The 19,589-nt window shown below is 47.5% G+C and overlaps 1 protein-coding gene and 1 long non-coding RNA gene across 10 annotated transcripts in view; one reads left to right on the top strand and one right to left on the bottom strand.

Moving 5' to 3' along the window:
• The window catches only part of FOXN3 (forkhead box N3), a 432,012-nt gene that overhangs the window by 259,839 nt on the left and 152,584 nt on the right, over positions 1 to 19,589 (bottom strand). For 2 of the 9 annotated variants that reach the window (XM_061156461.1, XM_061156463.1), the window contains exon 3: positions 10,470 to 10,533. The exons of 6 other annotated variants lie outside the window; for them this stretch is intronic. The gene's annotated coding sequence lies outside the window, so the exon portion shown is untranslated. Of the gene's footprint in view, positions 1 to 893; positions 917 to 10,469; positions 10,534 to 19,589 lie in introns of those variants that run through there. One more of the 9 variants, XM_061156466.1, reaches the window with a different exon arrangement.
• Positions 87 to 13,895, top strand: LOC133065941 (uncharacterized). Its single transcript, XR_009695042.1, has 3 exons — positions 87 to 377; positions 4,567 to 4,613; positions 12,563 to 13,895. It is a non-coding gene; the product is annotated as an uncharacterized LOC133065941 (long non-coding RNA).

The raw sequence follows: 19,589 nt of genomic DNA, 5'->3' as shown, positions 1-19,589 counted from the left end.
GCTGCCTTTGGAGGGACTGAGGGGGGAGTCCCAGAGGTCACCCTAGTGGTGACTTAAATAAAAATAGGACTGCACCCCCGCCTCCCACCGCCCCCTCCCACGCCCTGAAACCAAATCAGTCGATTCCTCTACAGAAGGAAACAGCAGTCGGCTGCCGGCCACCTCTCCCCGTCTACCTGAACCAGAGGCCAGGACCTCTTGAGCGCTTGGAAAACTGCAGAAAAACCAGTGAGAAGGCCCTCCAGCTGGCAGCACCTTGTAACTTAGCCAAAGGGGGAGAAAAATCCCACGGGTTCCAGAACCGTTTTAATTTCCAAAGACTTAAGGAAACTCCGATCCATCTGAGGAGTCATTCCCCCTCGCAGAGTTACAAGAAGGTGGGTGGTAAGTTTTCAGCAGGACACTCACCCGCAGGCCTTACTGCTTAGCCTGGGAAGGCAAATCCCACCCACCTGGGAGGTGATTCAGCCTTGATGGCCCGGGGCAGCAGAGGTCACCCGGCCCCACCCCTTTAATTACCGAGCGCTCGGTCTACCCCAAGTCACTAAGCAAAAGGCCTGTGGCAAGAGGGGCAAACTAGGTGTATCCCAAGTCCTGAGCGCGGGATTCTGAAGGTCAGAGGTGGGGACAGAAACAGGACAGGAGCTCGGTCTTGTCCGCGAACCTCCATCAGCCTGTCAGTCGAGGCTCCTCAAAGGAACCAAGAGACCCTGGTCCAGCCCCGTGCTGGCTTCAGCTCAGTTCAGTCGCTCAGTTGTGCCCGACTCTCTGCGACCCCGTGGACCGCAGCCCGCCAGGCCTCCCTGTCGGTCACCAATGCCCGTGCTGGCTTGGAGAGGGAGAAATAGCCGTCCTGGGTGCACCCCTTCCACGCCAGTCCCCGCAGCACTCACAGTGGAACTGGACGTCTCTTCGGGAAGTAGGGGCGGCAGGTGTTCCCAGCCGGCGGCGCCCCGTTCCTGCTCAGCGCTCAGAAGGAAGGGCCGTGAGCACGTGGCTATTGCACAAGCGCCTTGTCTGAACCAGCCACCCGACGTGAACCAAAACTTGGAGACGCAGCGAGCTCTGGGCCAGAAGCAGCCCTGAGCGGCGGGTGGAGCCCGGGAGGGAAGCTGCCTTCCCCGAGCTCGCCTCTTTCCCTTGGCGGCTTCTGGTTTCTTCCATTCTCCAGCTTGTTTCCTCATCTCGCTCTTCCGCTGTGAGAAGGTGTGACGCCTGCGGAGGGAGGGGCGGATGCGCCCGGTGGCGCCTCTGTCTGAAGGGGGGACCCAGACGTTTGCCAAGAGCCGGCGGGAGGCGGAGAGGGGTCTCCCCATCTTGTCACTCCAGAGACCCCTGGCTGTGGGACCTGCTCCCGGACGAAGCAGGTCAGGAGCCAGATTCGCTCAGGAACAACCTCATTCCCTTTGTGAGCTTTCGGGAAACACCCTTGAGCCTTAGAGCCTGACAAGTCTCAGAGAGACAAGTGGACTGTTTAGAGCGCCGTTTCCCAATCAGAATCCTATGTGCACGCTAGAACTCACTCTGGGCACCACCTGGTCCCGGACTGGGGACGATAGGACCCTCGTGCAGCCCCACCCAGGCTGAGAGCACTAGGGTGCTAGCCCGGTCAGGCCCCAGTCCTCGTGGGACGCCCCCCCCAAGTCCTCGTGGGACCCCAGGTTCCTCCTCTGCGGAGAGGAACGCCCCCCAGCCTTGGTGTTCTCCGATTTCTTCTCCAGCATGGTTCTCTGCCCTGGACCAGGAAGGTCCCCCCCCCATCCCGGGTTATTCGGCCAACCTGATTACTTCTGTAAAGCCCCACGATCCCTCCTGAGGCCGCAACAACTGAGGAAATGCAGTGGGAGAGCGCCGCGTCTGAGAAGACCTGCGTGCGGGCTGAGTCGCTCAGTCGTGTCCGACGCTTGCGACCCCATGGACTGTAGCCCACCAGACTCCTCTGTCCATGGGATTGTCCAGGCAGGAATCCTGGAGTGGGTGGCCATGTCGGCCTCTAGGGGAGTCCTCCTGACCCAGGGAGCAAACCCGAGTCTCCCACACCTTTTGCATGGGCAGGTGGACTCTTTACCACTACTGCCACCTGGCAATCCCCGAGGGAATGTCTCCTGAGGGACATTCAAACATGAGGAGGAATCTGAGGCAGGTCTGGAAAGACGGTCTTCTCAACAGGATCCTCAAACTGACTGGGGAAAAGGGTACCCGAATGGGAGGCTGAGTCAGCGCCGGCCGCACAGCTGGCTGCGGGTAACTGGAGCGTCGTCGGACGGTTTCCTCCGGCTCCTTCCCTCTGAGACCTCGCTGTCTTCCCTGCTTCCCACTATGTGTCTGTTCCCCTCTCCTCCCGGAAGGCCGGCCTCCTCTGCTTACTTAGGACCACACACGGCTGCCAGCACCAAAGGCAAAGGACCTTCTGAGTGCCAGCACCCACTGCCTTCGCCCACGTCCGCCTTCCACCACACCGTCGGGTTCCCAGGGGAGAATCTGACTGACTTGGCCTGATTCGGGTCACTCTGCCCTCCGGCCATCCCCTCCTCCCAGCGGAGACAGAAGGTGTGGTGTGACCACCTGGGACGACAGGACCCTGGAGGGGAGGGGAGACGGCTGTGAAGGGAGACTGTCTAATAAACACAGGCCCGTGTTTGAAACGGGGAAGCGACGTTCTAGACCTGAGCCTCTCAGGTAGGCATGCCTGGGGAGCCACGCCCAGTGGGTCGGAATCTCCTGGGACAGACCAGCCGTGTGCATTTTGAGAAAGCACCACAGCACAAACTGCATTTTCAGCCAGGAGAAATGAACGGCACGCGTACACGGGTCACCGATGACGCGACGCTATCAGAACATGCACTCGTTCCCTGAACAAACAGACTGGGTGCCCACCGAGCGTGTGGCGTAGTTAGGTACCAGGGATACAGTCTCCACGCTTTACAGAACAGGTGTGTTAGCGGAGAAGAGTGGAAACATCCCATCACAAAACTCCCTGAATGCGAAGGTGAGCAGTTTATGTGCAGGGATCAGAGGCCAAGAAGAACTCATTGAGTTGTTTTGAATCCAGAAGTTGCTCTGTCAGGAATACGCCTTAAAAAGAACAGCTTGCCTCCAGGAGGTGAATAAGTCCTAGAGCCCTCATAAGGGCACAATGCTTACAGACAACAGAACTGTATCATAAGCATTAAACCCGCTAAGTGACTAGATCTTAATTATTCCCAACACTAGAAGAAATGATCATTATGTGACACAGTAGAGGGATTAGCTAACGCTATAATGGTGATCATGCTTCAGTATAAACGGACCAAATGAGTATGCCGCACACCTTAGACCCACACGTGTTATAGGTCAAATATCCTTCGATTTTAAAAAAGAAGAGCAATAGGATCATGGATCCAAGACAAGACTGGGGAAAGGAAAGAAAGAAATGGAAGACCAAAACACATAGTAGGAGTGTTAGTGGCTCAGTCATGCCCAACTCTTTGTGACCCTGTGGACTGTTGCCCACCAGCCTCCTCTGTCCATGGGATTCTCCAGGCAAGAACACTGGAGTGGGCTGCCATGCCCTTCTCCAGGGGATCTTCCGCACCCAGGGATCACACCCGGGTCTTGCGCACTGCAGGCAGACTCTTTACCATCTGAGCTACAGGGAAGTCCACACAAAATCCATACATAATCCATAATCCATACAAAAGTCTTCCCAGGTGGTGCTAGTGGTAAAGAACCTACCTGCCAATGCAGGAAACGTAGGAGATTCGGGTTCGATCCCTGAGTCTGGTAGATCCTCGGAAGAGGGCATGGCAACCCCCTCCAATAATCTTGTGTGTAGAATCCTACGGTCAGAGGAGCTTGGCAGGCTATATATATATAGTCCATAGGGTCACACGAAGTTGGACACAACTGAAGTGACTGAGCACAATCCATACAGAATGGAATAAAGATTATCTTTTTTAATGTTTCTTAGTAAGAAAAAAAGGTTAAAATATTAAAATAGTGTTTCCCTCTAAGTGTTAGAGTTACACAGTAATTTTTGTTTTGGGCTGCTTCTTTCACATTTGTCTATATTTTCCAAATTTTCTACAATAAGCACCCAACACATTTCTAATGACTTCCCTGGTGTCTCAGACAGTAAAGCGTCTGCCTACAATGCGGCAGAGCTGGGTTCAATCCCTGGGTCAGGAAGATCCCCTGGAGAAGAAAATGGCAACCCACTCCAGTATTCCTGCTTGGGAAATCCCATGGACAGAGGAGCCTGGTGGGGTCGAAAAGAGTCGGAAACGACTGAGCGGCTGAACTGAACTGAACTGAACAAGCTCCCAGGTGCTGCTGCTGGTCCAAGGACCACACTTTGGGAACCACTAAATTCGAGAATAGTCAGGGAGACTGGAAAAAAAATGAATGCACAAGAGGCTTCAAGGGAAGAACCAAGTGAATCCATCAAATGACTAAATATGAGAGGAGGAGAGATGATGGTCAAAGATAGCTCCTTGGTCGTGGGTTGGCTAAGTCTCTTTGAGTTAGCATGTGAGAATGCCGTTCGCAACAGTAAAACAGTTCCTCACTTCCTTCCCTCCTGTGCAGAAGGAAGAGATCCCCAGGATCACAGCTGGAAGACTTTCCATCTCTAGGTGAGTGTCAAAGGCCTGATCAAGCTTTCTTTGGGCTTCCCGGTCATCCCCTCTTGGGGTTTTCCTCTTGTGCGTTCTTGGTGTTTATATGACAGATTCTGAAGAGTGGCGCCTAGGAAAATGCTCATTAGACTTTCTCCAGCAGGAAGGAGCGTCAGGAGGCTTATCTGAGGAGGGAAGGGAGGCTGTGGAGTAAGGGGAAGTACCGCTGACCTCGGAGAGGGACGTTCATTAGCGCAGGCGCCAGAGGGAGCGTACCAAGTCACCTGCGGGGGGCAACAGGGAAAATATCGAACCTGTCAGCTCCTCTTCGAGCATGAACAAAAGTGTGATCTGATGATCCAGAATCCAGATGTAGTCACCTCATTCAGTCAGAACGTATTTATTCATAAGCATCTAGCTACACTCTGCCCAATACTGTATGGAGGGCACTGGGAGAAATAAAAGATGTGGTACTTGCCCTCAAGGATGGGGAAGTCTAGGGATTTTCCTGCTGGTCCAGTGGCTAAGACTCCACGCTCCCAATGCAGGGGGCACAAGTTCAATCCCTGGTCCGGGAACTAGATCCCATGTGCCTCAATTGAGAGTCCACGTGCCACAGCTAAGACCCTGTGCAGTCAAATAAATAAATATTGGGAAAAAAAAAAAAAAAAGATGGGGAAGATTCAGTGAGCATTTTTGAAGCAACCACAAACAAACACACACAAAGCCTGATACCAGGACCATAGCTGATGTGGCTTAGTGGCCTGGGACGAGGTTTGTATTCTCACTTCACCACATACTAGCTGGGTAACCTTAATCAAATCAAGGTACGGAACTTCTTTTTCTCCACCTGGTTTCCTCATCTTAAAATAGTGTGGGGCGGGGGAAATAGAGGACATAGGCAAGACCCACTTCATAGGGTTGTGACGAAGATCAAATGAATGGGTGCTCATAAAATACATACAACAGTGAGTGTCCGGCGCCTGGAGCTAGTTTTGTTAAGTAAATAAATGAAAAGGAAAATATTGACACATTTGACTACAAAACAATTCAAACTTTGTGTGTAGGACCAGAGGTCATGAATCAAGTTCAAAGACAAAAAGATTAAAAAACAACCATTTGTCATACATATGAAGAAAGGTTAATATTTTAAATCTATAACTCTTACAGCTCAATGAGAAAATTATCACCCTAATGAGAAAAGGGACAAATTCACAAGAGGAGAAACATAAATGGAAATATACCCATGCAAAGATACACAACTTCAGTTTTAAAAAAAGAAATCACAGAAATGCCAATTCAAGCAATTGTGAGAGCTCATTTCATCTATCAGATTGGCACAGACTTAAAAAGAATAAGCATACCAATGTCAGTGAGGGTGTCAAAGGGACTTGACTTGGTATAACTGTTTAAGAGGGCCGTCTGATGAGCTGAATTAAAATGTAAGTAAGCGTGGCCACTGACTCAATTTCCAGCTTCTAGGAATTTATCCTAAGGAGATACCTAAACAAGACAGTAAACTTCCCCACCAGACTGAGTACCCCCATGAGATAATAAGCTCCATGAAAGCCAGAGTCGTGCCTATTTTATTCAGCAATGTACACAAGCACTCACTCCAGTGTCTGACACGCAGAAGACACTCAGTCAATATGTATTGAGTGAAAGCACTGAAATATGCAACAGCGTTTTCTGGAGAATTTTGTTAGGACATTGTTTAAAGTTGTGGAAACTTGGAAGCTGCCAAAAAGGAGTCTAGAGGTATTAGAGGTATGCTGTTAAATTACACAGGCCACACTCACCCCTGTTCCCTGTGTTCCCTTCTTTCTGCATTTTCCAGTGGTTTTAAGCAAAGCTTTCCCTTTTCTGAATCACTTTCACATTCTTATATACTGTATGTGTGAAACCATTTGCAAACATTTCATAATGTAAGAGTTTGGGGGAAAATAGATACGTTGGCAAAGCTTTTCACCAAATTGAAGCATTTTGTGATCTTTTCAATCAGAAGGGACAAAATGATCCCTTTCTGAAAAGGCTGGTGCTCCCAGCAAATAAGAGAATTGCTAAGTATAACAAATATTATACCCTGCGTAATGGGGTCTGTTGTCTGGCTGGGGGAAAGCTTTCAATTTATTGGTTTTGGGTATCAAACATTTCCCACAAACTCTTACATAGGTTCAAAGACGAGGGAAAATACTCCTGAATTAAGAATTTACTCCGTTTCCAGATGGATGGTCTATAACAACTTATGCTTCTACGAGACCAAATGTGGTTACACCTTTTTTTAAGGTTTTTTCCAAACCCGATAGAAAAATCTGTGCTGAGCTGAGGCACTCTGCGTGGCCAGAACTACTTCTGCTTTTTCGGGAATATTCCCTGCAGTCAGAAGCATGTCCTAAAAGAGGCTGCCCCTCTGAGCGCCTGGATTCCATTTAGCTACAGTCAACTCTCAGGATTCAGTCAGACACCGAATTAGCAAATACTCACCCCTGCTCCTAGAGGAGATCTAGGGTTAGGTTCCTGCAAGTCACTGGTCACCACCTGTTCTTTAAGTGATCCATATGCTATCTTATTTTCTCTGATTGCACTCAAAGATACCTTATGTACTATAAATACATATTTATATATATGCTGATTCATTAACATTGAACTCACAGCCACCAGCACTAGAACTCATGTCTAAACAAAGCTTATCAAACACAAGAAAAGCTAGTCTTTTGTCCAGATGGCAGTCGGTCCCTAGCGCTTACGAGCATAAGACGGGACTGCAGCACGCTGAGCCGGTACCGCTTCAAACAGCAAAGCCACCAACACACAGATAACACCAAAGAGACATTTCAAAGGACATTTGTTTACAGCAGGAAAGCGGACACAGAAAAGGGGAGAGCTGCTTGGTTCCCTCTCAGCTGGGGGTGTGTGTGCTGGATGACTCAAATTCGTTGCCACTCTGTGCATGTCCACGAAAGGCCACGAAAGCACCACAAGTATTGCTTTTGTGATTACAAAGAAATCTTACAAGTTCTTAAAGAACCTCTTAGGGGTCAAGGATGTGGAGGCCAGGAGCAGTGGGGTGCAAGAGAGGAAGACTTGTGACCAGGAAGGGGAAGGCAAAAGGGAGCTTTTAAACTGAATGAAAAAGGACCACTTGCACAAAGACAAAGTTCAGCGTGTGTGTCCTAATCAGTATGGTGCGGTGTCCCTGTATGATAGAAAACAACAAGTCAGCCAGCTGCCGAGTGTCAAACAGACGTCACGCGCCTTGAGAGGCAAGGACCTTGTCTTATACTTCTCTCTGCTCACAGCATGTGGCATTAGTGGTAATCAAAAATATCAATCACTTAGGGAAAAAATGCTCTTTTTTTTATCCCTCTCTTAAACTGGTATCTATTTACCATGTCGTTTAGTCACTAAGTCATGACCAACTCTGCAACCCCATGAACTGTAGCCCACCAGGTTCCTTTGTCCGTGGGATTCTCCAGGCACGATACTAGAGGGCGTTGCCATTTCCTTCTCCAGAGGATCTTACCGACCCAGGGATCGAGCCCGCGTCTCCGGCATTGGCAGGTGGGTTCTTTACCACTGAGCCATCTGGGAAGCCCATCTAATAACTGTACGGATTAGTAAAAGAAAAGTAGCATCATTGACCCTCTTCTCCGCCAGCATTTTTGAGAGCATTTATTGTTTTCCTCTCTGCCAACAAGTACACCAAGCACCACAGTCTCATGGCTTTCGGTGACTAGGTCTGCCACAGTCCTAACCATGCCAAGAAATAACTTCTCTCACTTTACTTTTTCAGAGGGATGTGAAAGAAAACAATAGATGCTTCTGCCTTGAGATTGTCTTTTTAAAACAAAGTACCATAGAAGCTCCAAATCTGGGGAACTCTCTGGACTCTCTGGGGAACACTACATACAGTAAAACGATTACCAGCCTATTTCCCTGCTGGACAAAGCTCTTTGACAAAGAGAAGCAACTTACTCAGTTTATTACGACAGCCAACCCTGAAGTCTCTTCTCTACTGGGTAGAACAGTTCACCGACACTTTCAGTTTTGAAAACCCTCCTTCTTCCAAAAATAGCCTCTCTTGTGCCTTTAACATTGTGATTCAGATACAAGCAAAACGTGCCCATAAAGTGTGAGGCCTGAGTGCATGTGTGCGCTCCATCCCGTACAGGGGGAGGGGGGAGACTGAGGAGGAAGCAGTCAAATGGATTGCTGTCTTTCTGTGGGTGCAAACCTCATTTCTCTATACTCAAAGACATGTGACTCTGACTGGCTCCAAAGATTTGGCCCCTGGACAACCAGGCGTCCTTTCTAAATTGGCATTTCTTCCAGAGAGGAGCCCAGAGCATCCTTCCTCTGTGCCCACACAGTGCTGGGCCAGCTGGCTAGCAGTGTGGCTCCCGGAAGCAGGCACTGCCCACACCGCTGACGGCAGGCGCGGGTGCCCGTTGCTCATAGCTAATGTCAGAGGGGCCTTAACACGGGGGTCCAGGCGGTTGGCTGAGACTCCCCATGCAAGCATCCATGCCCCAGGAGTGCCAGCAGAGGTGATCGAGGGCCAGCCAAGGTGGGCATGTCACAGAGCCCTGGACGTCCGGATGGAGTCCAGTCCCAGAGCTCTCCGGAGGCTCCCCTGGCCAAGGTCAAAGGGAGGGATGAACATCATGACATCGGTTCCAAAGAGACCCCACCTGCTCTTGGCATGCCCAGGCTCCTCCTCCCCATGTACCAGCTCCCCTCCCCCACCACCACCACCATAAGTCTCTAAGTGCACGGTGAGGAGGCAACTGCAACCATTCAACTTTCTCTTAATGACCTAGGACTGGGAGGATGTAGAGCTGGGGAAGAAGCAATGGCCATTCCCAATGATGTGGACCCCCAGTTGGCTGGGTTCCTGAAAGGTCATCTGGTCGACCTCTTTGTAGGAAAAACATGGTTCTCTTTGGTCTTGATAATCCAGCCAGGCAGATTTGCTGGAATAAGTTTCTTCAACCACACACACCCATAGCACATGGATGCTAAGGACTTGAACGATGAAAACCGACTCCGACACACCCCTCTCCCCTCCAGACTCCAGTGACATCTCCCGGCCTGCAGCGCCTGCCCCCGTGTGAGAGCCCAGCTCAGCCGTCCATCCAGGACTCCAGAGCTCATTGCTGTTGGAGAACCTAAAGATCAAACCAAGCACAAAGGGAATCATACACAGGAGTTGCTAGGGAGGAAAAAAGCTCACTCCATCTATGGCATTCTCTCTGGCAGACACAACTAGAAGATTTTTTTTTTAATCCCCGAAAAACTCATTTAAACTGGGGGTGCAAAAGGCATCTGAAACATGAGAGCCCCCAGGCCCGTGCAGGGAGAGAAGGGGAAGGTTTCAAGGAAACACAAAGGCAGTGCAGACCTGAACGGGGGGCAGGCTGCCCAACAACAAGGCAGCCAACTGCCAAACTGTCATTTTGCTCGGCGGCTGAACAGAAGGCTCGAGTAATGACAACCACAAAACTCATTTAAAGTCTGAAAAGGTGACTAATGAGCTCATTCATGCTGCCTATAAATTATTCACTACAACACTGATCCCACTCAAGACAAACAGTAAAGTAAACTTTAAACACAGACACCGCTGGCCTCCAAAGAAGAGCGAGTTATGTCTGTAAAACTTTTCACAATGAGGGGCACTTGTCTCTCCCTCCGTCCATTGTCACATTCGTTCTTCTGTTTACTTTTTTTTTTTTTTCACTGCCTTTAATCAAGTTTAAGCAGCCACAGCTGTTACACATTTATTTCTCTGTAGAGTTTTTTCCATTAGTTATTACGAGCAATCATGATGCTCTAAAAATAGCAGCAAATTATATTCTCTCGAAATTGAAGGCTGACCTTAAAATGAAGCCCAGGTCTTCGGAAAGAATATTCAGATGCACATGTTGGGTGAGTGACAGCCCTGCACAAAGGCGAAACAAAAGTGCATTTTACTCTCTCGGAGAGGTTGGCAACTAGCTTCCAAATTTCCCTAGGTTCTAGTGGAAACTGCTTGTTTTAAAATCTAACAAGACAGAACCTGCTTCCAGTGGTCATGTTTTGGTGGAGATTTTCATGAAAACTCAAAGAATAAAAGGGGAAATGTCTCATTTTGGCTGCTCAGTGAAGATAAACCCAGCAGCAGGTTTGTTGGAAACCCACCACATTGCTGCACACTGCTTTCAGTTTCCTGTTTAATATTAAATAAAGAATTTTGGCTCTTCTGTTTTTACAAACTGCTGTTTGCAGCTACTGTCACCACTCCAAGCATTATGACTCTGGAGAAGAAGTCCTGTATTTTTCAGACCTTTTTTTAAAAACCTTAGTATCTATTTCCAAGACGCAGTAAAAGTTAAAGAGGTTCAAATCTAATAGGTTTTTTTATTTTTTCTTTTTCAAAAATAGTCCTCAAATAAGTACTTACATTAGTTCTTGGTCAGATCGCTGAACATTATGTATTTTTAAACTGCTTTGAATACTTTGAACAGGAGCCACAGAAAAGCCACAGAAAACACTCATAGTCAAATATCGCCAGATGGAGGTTCTGAACAACCAAAAGTGAAAGCAGAAAGGTCTGAGGCTCGGTCGTGCCCTGTACACACCTCGAGATTACAGGGGGAAAAAAAATGAATGATTCCCCGGTCTAGGCAGAGGAAGCTTGCATAACATATGAGAAGCACCCCGTGCAAGGCCAATTGAGACCCGGGCTTGAACTTCAACCTGAGACCCGGCCAAGCTGTGTCTCCATTTAAGGAAAACCTTTCACGTTGTTTTCAGTTTCTAGCCCGCGAACTAAAGACTGGTCCGGCCATTTCCGCTGTCTGAAATGCAAAGCAAGTTTTTCTTTTCAAAGCAAGAGGAGTCCTGCCATATTGATAGCAAAGTACTTTGCCACCTACAGACAGCAGTCTGGGGGTTTTTCGTGTTTGTGTGATTTTACCCACATTTCTGTGTCGGGTAGGAAGCCATTCTTTTGGTTCTCTGTGCACGAGAGTTCCTACAGATTTGCTGTCATTGTCTGCATCAAATGTGTGAAAGCCCGATTCCATCCCAAGAAATGGCGACGTCTAAAACGGCGTCCCGGTAAAGTCTCAGTGTCTCTACAGCTCCCCGCTGACTAGACTTCTGTCACCCGTCTGTGGAAGGGCGGGAAAACCAAGCCACATGGGGCCCTTCCCTAGTAACCAGTCTGACAGACAGGGAGACCCACTGGTCCAGAGGCCCTCCTCACAGCTCCTTACTCCTCACCGTCCTGAGGCCCAAAGGACAGTAGGTTTTGCCTGCGGATGTTCAAGGCACCTGAACAACAAAAGCCACAACAATGAACACCAAGTACCCAATTACTGCGATCCAAAGAACTACCCAACATACAAAACAACACCAGCTCTCCAGCGCTTCCCACGTGCCAGGCACCACGCCTGGAGCTTCAGCGGCAGTATTTATTGTATTTATTGTGTTCTTCCATGGTCCTTCCCAGGGAGGGCTGTCATCCTCTTTTACAGATGAGGACATGGAGGCGTCAAGAAGTTAAGTGATGGGAGTTACCTGGTGGCCTGGTGGTTAGGATTGGGGGCTTTCACTGCTGTGACCGACTTCAGTTTAGTTGGGGAACGGAGATCCCGCAAGCTGTGCAGCACAGCCAAAATATGAAATAAATAAAATAATATAAAATAAAGAAGTTACTTGCTGGTGGTGAATAATTGGCGCTAGGAGCTGGAATGAAAAGTGAACACCCCAAGTCTCTCTGGCCTGCACCGCCCATCGTCTCATCACTGACCTCTCCCATTTAGGGTATCCAAGACCTAATTTCCAAGCTCATAGAAGACAGCTTGTTGCTTGCAATCTACCTCTTGAGCTCCTTAGTCAGAGGTTTTTGGGTTTCTCTGATTTGGTTTTTGCATAGCATTTTTCAAATGGACCACTGACCATAGACACTCTTTCTACTTCCACAGGCTTAGCTCCTGATGCCTACACAGAAATGGACATCATTCGATGAATGACAAACCTGTCTACAAAATACCAAAAGTCCCAGTGCAATGGTCACAGGCCAGCACTGCGCTCCTGGCTGAATTATAAAGCACGAGGTTTTGGGGAAAAAAACATATGACAGTTGACAACTCCAGAGGCCAGGCCAAATCTGCCCCCATCTCCCCCGTGGATGGACCCTCAGAAAGAATAAGCAGTTATAAAAATGTCCAACAAGCGACTCATAGAACAATCTACTCCCCATCTCCAGTCTTCGTCGTAACCTCCTCTAATCCAACAGACGAACCCCACTGCATGGAGAAGGAGCTAATGGTTTCCCTTCAAGCTCACACTTCCAAAGCACAGACATTTGACCAGAGACCATTTTTTAACTCTTTCACTTTGCACACAAAGTTAGGTTTCGTCTGCACAGTTTAGAAACACCACTGACCACCACACCAGAACTAATTTTCCCAAAGCTGTATTGCAGGGAATTCAATCAAGGCACAGATCAACTTTGCCAGCTCTACAAATATGTTCCAAAATGAGCCAGCCACGAGAAAAATATACCGACTGTACTACTCATTAGATTAGTAGTACTTCTTCCCATATATCCTGGACAGGAGGGTAAGACTCCCCAGCGAAGGCAGTCTTGGGCCCCCCAGGTCCCTGGAGTCTGCACCCAGCCTTGCACACTAGAGATGGAGAACGGGACACCCTCCCAGAGCCCACTGCCATCTCCAGCACCACGTCACCTCCATGTCCCAAAGCTGTTGGGTACCAAGGCCCAGGAGCTCATTCTCTCAGGAACCACCCCCAGATACTTTTTGAAAGTACCCTGCGGCCAGTGCTGGAATCTCAGTCCAGACTGGCCAAAGGCTCCGTAAAAAGTGGGTGAAGTAGAAAGTTGAGGTCTGTGCGTTCGGTCTTAAGAAACCCTCAACATCCACAGGGATCTGATTCCCCTGCCATTTAGAGCCCCTCTCTGGCTTCTGCCAACCCCAGCTCCCTCTGAAGCCAAATCAAAACGCGTGGCTTCTTTGTGATCCCAGCTTCCTAGCTGAGCCTCCAGTGGTTAGAGGAGAAAAAATAAGCCATGCCTGGACCTTCCTGGATCTGCTGTGAACGAACAACCAAGTTACGCTGGCCACAGACAAAACATGCTTTACTCAGGAAAAGCAGGGTTTCTAAATCATTTTCTGGGGCTCTTCCCTCTCATCCTCCACTGCCCGTTTTTCTAGATGAAAATCTACAACTCCTGAGTAGGAAGAACGTTATTAAGACTGACTGCCCTGACTTATCTAAACAGAGCTATTTGTTTACTGATTACATGCTCAGCTTTACAGTACTGGCCTGAAAAAGGTTTGGTCATTCATTACAAAAACCAATTAATAAATAAAACCTGAAAGGTGACGCTTAAGAAGGACTTCACTCATGGATTCAGACAAGCCCCCTAATTTATTTTATTTTTTAAAAAGCTATTTATTTATGGCTGCGCCGGGTCTTCATTGCTGCCCATGTGCTCTCTCTAGTTGTGGGAGCAGGGGCTACTCTCTAATTGTGGTCATGGGCATCTCATTGCAGCGGCTCCTCTTATTGCAGAGCAGGGGCTCTAGGCAATGTGCAAGCCCCGTAAGTATGGGGATAACTGAAGCCTGGAGAAGTGACTTAGGGCCACGGGTCAGAACATACACAGGTAATAGCCTCTCCGGGGTGTATTCTCCTCTGCCTTCCCAAGAGCACCTCGAATTCTGCAGTCTTGTAGTTTGGGTTGGACTGACCCCATCCTCAGCTCCAAAGGCACTGGACAGGTCCTGAAGACCAGGCAGGTCCAGCACTCACTGCAGGAGCCAACACATGTCCTCTCTTGTCTGGACACTGACTGAGCTGAATTCTCTGTCATCTGTAACCCAAAGCATCCCACCACATCCCCACGCGGACTTAGTGACGGATCCCACTTCTTGACTCCCTGTCCACGGATGCTTCTACCCGAGTCAAGTCTTTAACATTACAAAATAGAGAACACTAATCTTAAAAAAAAAAAAAAAAACAAGAAGCTATTTACAAAACAGAAATCGACTGCACAGACATAGGAAAAAACTTACGGATACCAAAGGGTAAAAGGAGGGGAGGGATAGATTAGGAGTGTGGGATTAATATATACACAGTCTGGGCTTCCCTCATAGCTCAGTTGGTATGTAGGAGACCCTGGTTCGATTCCTGGGTTGGGAAGATCCACTTGAGAAGGGATAGGTTCCCTACTCCAATATTCTTGGGCCTCCACTGTGGTTCAGCTGGTAAAGAATCTGCCTGGAATGCAGGAGACTTGGGTTTGATCCCTGGGTTGGAAAGATCCCCTGGAGGAGGGAAAGGCTACCCACTTTCTGGCCTGGAGAAGTCCATGGACTGTATAGTCCATTGGATTGCACAGAGTCGAACACAACTGAGCGACTTTCACTGTACTATACTATATATATATAAAGCAGATAATGAACAAGAAACTACTATACAGCACAGGGAGCTGTACTCAATATTTTGCAATAATCTGTAAAGGAAAAGAATCTGAAAAAGAATATAGATCCATATGTTTATGAACATATATGTATAACTGAATCACTGTGATGTACGCCTGAAACTAATACAACACTGTGAATCAACTGTGTTTCACTAAAAAGAAACAGAGAAAGCAGTATTTTTTGCCAAACAGTGGCTGGACTTGATAGGAATAAAAAGATCTGAGAGAAAAACATGAAGTTAATATTATCATTGAGCATTTGAAAAGTATGGCTGAATGGGGATTTCCCCAGTGGTCCAGTGGTGAATAAACCACCTTGCAATGCAGGGAATGTGGCTTCGATTCCTGGTTGGGGCACTAAGATCTCACGTGCTACAGAACAATGAGGCTCAACGACCGCAACTACTGTGCCCATGTGTCACAACCAGAGTCCACACGCGACGACGGAAGATCGCCCGTGCCACAGCGGAGCTACGTGGAGTGGCGGAAGGGCACGTTCCTGCTAGTCAGGACTGACAAAACGTGGTCCGCTGGAGAAGGAAATGGCAAACCACTTCAGTATTCTTGCCTCGAGAACCCCGGGATCACAACGAAAAGACAAAAAGACCAGACACAGCCAAGTACATAAATGCTTTTAGAAAAGTAGGCCTGAATGTATAAATTTGGCCACATTAATAGAGCATTATTGATGAAGGCAGAATTCATGAATGGAGATTAATTATAGAGAATTCATAGCTAGAGGGGAAGCAAGTGTCATCTAGAGTTGAGATGAACCATGACAGAAACAGGACGAACCTAACAGAAGCAGAAGTTATTAAGAATAGGTGACAAGAATACACAGAAGAACTATACAGAAAAGATCTTCATGACCCAGATAATCATGATGGTGTGATCACTCACTTAGAGCCAGACATCCTGGAATGTGAAGTCAAGTGGGCCTTAGGAAGCATCACTACAAACAAAGCTAGTGGAGGTTTCCAGCTGAGCTATTTCAAATCCTAAAAGATGACACTGTGAAATTTGCTGCACTCAATATGCCAGCAAATTTGGAAAACTCAGCAGTGGCCATAGGACTGGAAAATAGCAGTTTTCATTCCAATCCCAAAGAAAGGCAATGCCAAAGAATGCTCAAACTATCACACAATTGCACTCATCCCACACGCTAGCAAAGTAATGCTCAAAATTCTCCAAGCAAGGCTTCAACAATACATGAACCAAGAACTTCCAGATATTCAAGCTGGATTTAGAAAAGGCAGAGAAACCAGAGAGCAAATTGCCAACATCTGCTGGATCACAGAAAAATCAAGCAAGTTCCAGAAAAACATCTACTTCCGTTTTATTGACTACACCAAAGCCTTTGATTCTGTGAATCACAACAAACTGTGGAAAATTCTTCAAAAGATGGGAATACCAGACCACCTTACCTGTCTCCTGAGAGGTCAAGAAGCAACAGTTAGAACCGGACATGGAACAACAGACTGCTTCCAAATTGAGAAAGCTGTACGTCAAGCCTGTATATTGTCACCCTGCTTATTTAACTTATATGCAGAGTACATTATGTGAAATGCCAGGCTGGATGAAGCACAAGCTGGAATCAAGGTTACCGGGAGAAATATCAATAACCTCAGATAATGCAGATGACACCACCCTTATGGCAGAAAGTGAAGAAGAACTAAAGAGCCTCTAGATGAAAGTCAAAGAGGAGAGTGAAAAAGTTGGCTTAAAACTCAACATTCAAAAACTGAAGATCATGGCATCCAGTCCCATCACTTCATGGCAAATAGATGGGGAAACAGTGGCTGACTTTATTTTTGGGGGCTCCAAAAATCACTGCAGATGGTGATTGCAGCCATGAAATTAAAAGACACTTGCTCCTTGGAAGGAAAGATATGACCAACCTAGATAGCATATTAAAAAGCAGAGACATTACTTTGCCAACAAACGTCCATCTAGTCAAAGCTATGGTTTTTCCAGTAGTCATGTATGGATGTGAGGGTTGGACTACAAAGAAAGCTGAGTGCTGAAGAATTGATGCTTTTGAACTGTGGTGTAGGAGAAGACTCTTGAGAGTCCCTTGGACTGCAAGGAGATCAAACTAGTCCATCCTAAAGGAAATCAGTCCTGAATATTCATTGGAAGGACTGATGCTGAACCTGAAGCTCCAGTACTTTGGCCACCTGATGTGAAGAACTGACTCATTGGAAAAGACCCTGATGCTGGGAAAGACTGAAGGCAGGAGGAGAAGGGGACGACAGAGGATGAGATGGTTGGATGGCATCACCAACTCGATGGACCTGAGTCTGAGCAAGCTCTGGGAGTTGGTGATGGACAGAGAAGCCTGGCGTGCTGCAGTCCATGGGGTCACAAAGAGTCGGCCACAACAGAGCAACTGAACTGCACTGATGACTCCCACTCAGGTCTCAGAGTTTGACTTGAAGCCAAGCCCATGTCAACCTCCCAGAGGGACAATATCTGAACTTTATATCCCCAGGTGCCCATTTCCAGATCCGATGCTGACTGAAAGGTGATGATGATCACAGTGGCTTAGCTCATTGTGTAGTTACTGCATAAAGATATTGAGCTGTCCGTTATCTGCTTCACGTCATCGAAGGCTCCCGATGGTCAGCATGACACAGGCTGATCCAAGTAGACAGACAACAAATGATTCTGGACAAATAACTGTTTGCACAAAATTTAACTAATTAAGATTCTATTTAGTCTCAATGAGAACTCATTCTTTAGTTAATCTAAAAGTATAAAATTTAAAAGATGTCAATAAACATAATAAAATATAATCCAGTTAACATTTATTGTTAACTTACAGGAAATTTTACCATGAAATATTCAAACTTAAACCTCAGCACCCCTCAGTGACACAAGTCCCATCCAAGGCTCGGGAAGGCCCCCAAAAATGTGTCGAATGGGCATCCTTCATATTTAAATGAGACACTGCACAGAAACACTTAAAATGCCCTGAAACCTTATAGCTCACATGTTGAAAGAAACTTGAAAGAGCTTTCCCCAAATCTGACAATAATCCTAAAAATTTACATGACATTACCAACAACCAGTTTTGAAGCAAAAAGAGCTTCTTTCCTAAACTATTAATTATAAAAAACAAATCCCAACCAAGTACAGAACAGGGTATTTCCTGCCGTATCAATCAACAAGGCTGTCGCAGCGGTCAGGGATTCCGACCCTTCACATGTGAGTTCTGAGCCCAGGAAGAGCAACGCCTGCTGGCGGGGAGCCATCAGCCCTGGGGCTGCCACTCCCTAAGGTGAGCGAGGAACGCAGGAGGTGGCTGTCAAAGGATGCTGGCCCCAGAGAGCTGAGATGCACACAAAAGGAACGATTTCAGGAGGCCCAGACTGTTCCATCTTCCCATACATAGAAAAGAGCTAAATTCCTTCACTTGAGATATCTGGTTTTCCTTAATTAACAATAATCTGTGCTGTTCAGACCACCCGCCCCTGGCTACAAACTTCTGTCTAACCTGACTCCTCCCCCGTCCTCCTCAGAACAGTTTTCTCAGGGTCACCTAAGATACTGTCTCCTGGGCTTGAAGTCTGAAAAATTCCCACCAAATAAAACATAAAACTCTCAACTTCTAGGTTGTGACTGCTTTTTTTTTTTTCTTTTTTTTTTTGTGACTACTTTTTTAAGTGGACACAACCATGCCAGAGGAATGGACAGACGTTCTCGCTGGTCTCTAGAGAGAAAGTGGCATTCCAAAATCACTGAAGAAATGATCACATCAAGAAATGGAGTACACAGTCCAAAAAATGTAGGAAGAGAAGTCACACAGACATATGTTAACATTACTTTGTTTTGATTTCATGATGTTTAGGATGTCAGCTTTGTAATCATATACTTTTTGTGTTTTATCATTGGAAAAAAAGGCTTACATGTACCTGGTTCCATATTTGCAATTTCACATCCTTTTGCAACTTCCCTCCTAGCCCGGATTGAATAGACTTCAGGCCACAAACAGCCTACATCTGCCCCATGGGTGCCTACTATGTGCCTGGCTCATAGCTTCTCATGGATTATCTCCTCTGACGGCCAACAGCTCTTGGAGGCAGGTACTATTATCCTTATTTTACAGATGAGAAATCTAGGCTCCAAGATGCTTAAGATGACCTGCCAAAGGTTACTCAGCTAACAGGCCTTCCCTGGCAGCCCAGTGATTAAGACACTGTTTCCACCGTGACAGGGGGCACAGTTTCAAACCTTGGTCAGGGAATGAAGAACCTGCATGCCACGTGGCTCAGCCAAAAACTTGAAAAAAAGAAAAGCGATTCCTTCAAGTAAGAGGCGGCAGAGCGGAGAGCAAACTCAGCAGTCCGACCCAACAGTCTCTGAGCCAGGAGACCATCCTGCCTGCCCAGTTCGGCTTCGGGGCCGGCCCGCCCCACTCTGATCCAGGTGGACCTCCCTGGCCCCTGGCCGCTGCAGGAGCTTCCTGGGAGGGCTCGGGGACAGGGAGCATGTCACAC

The sequence above is a fragment of the Dama dama genome, chromosome 12 (genome assembly GCF_033118175.1).
Source record: "Dama dama isolate Ldn47 chromosome 12, ASM3311817v1, whole genome shotgun sequence".
NCBI classification, from domain to species: domain Eukaryota; kingdom Metazoa; phylum Chordata; class Mammalia; order Artiodactyla; family Cervidae; genus Dama; species Dama dama.
Note: the sequence above shows the minus strand (reverse complement) of the source record. Positions and strands in the feature narration are given on the sequence as shown.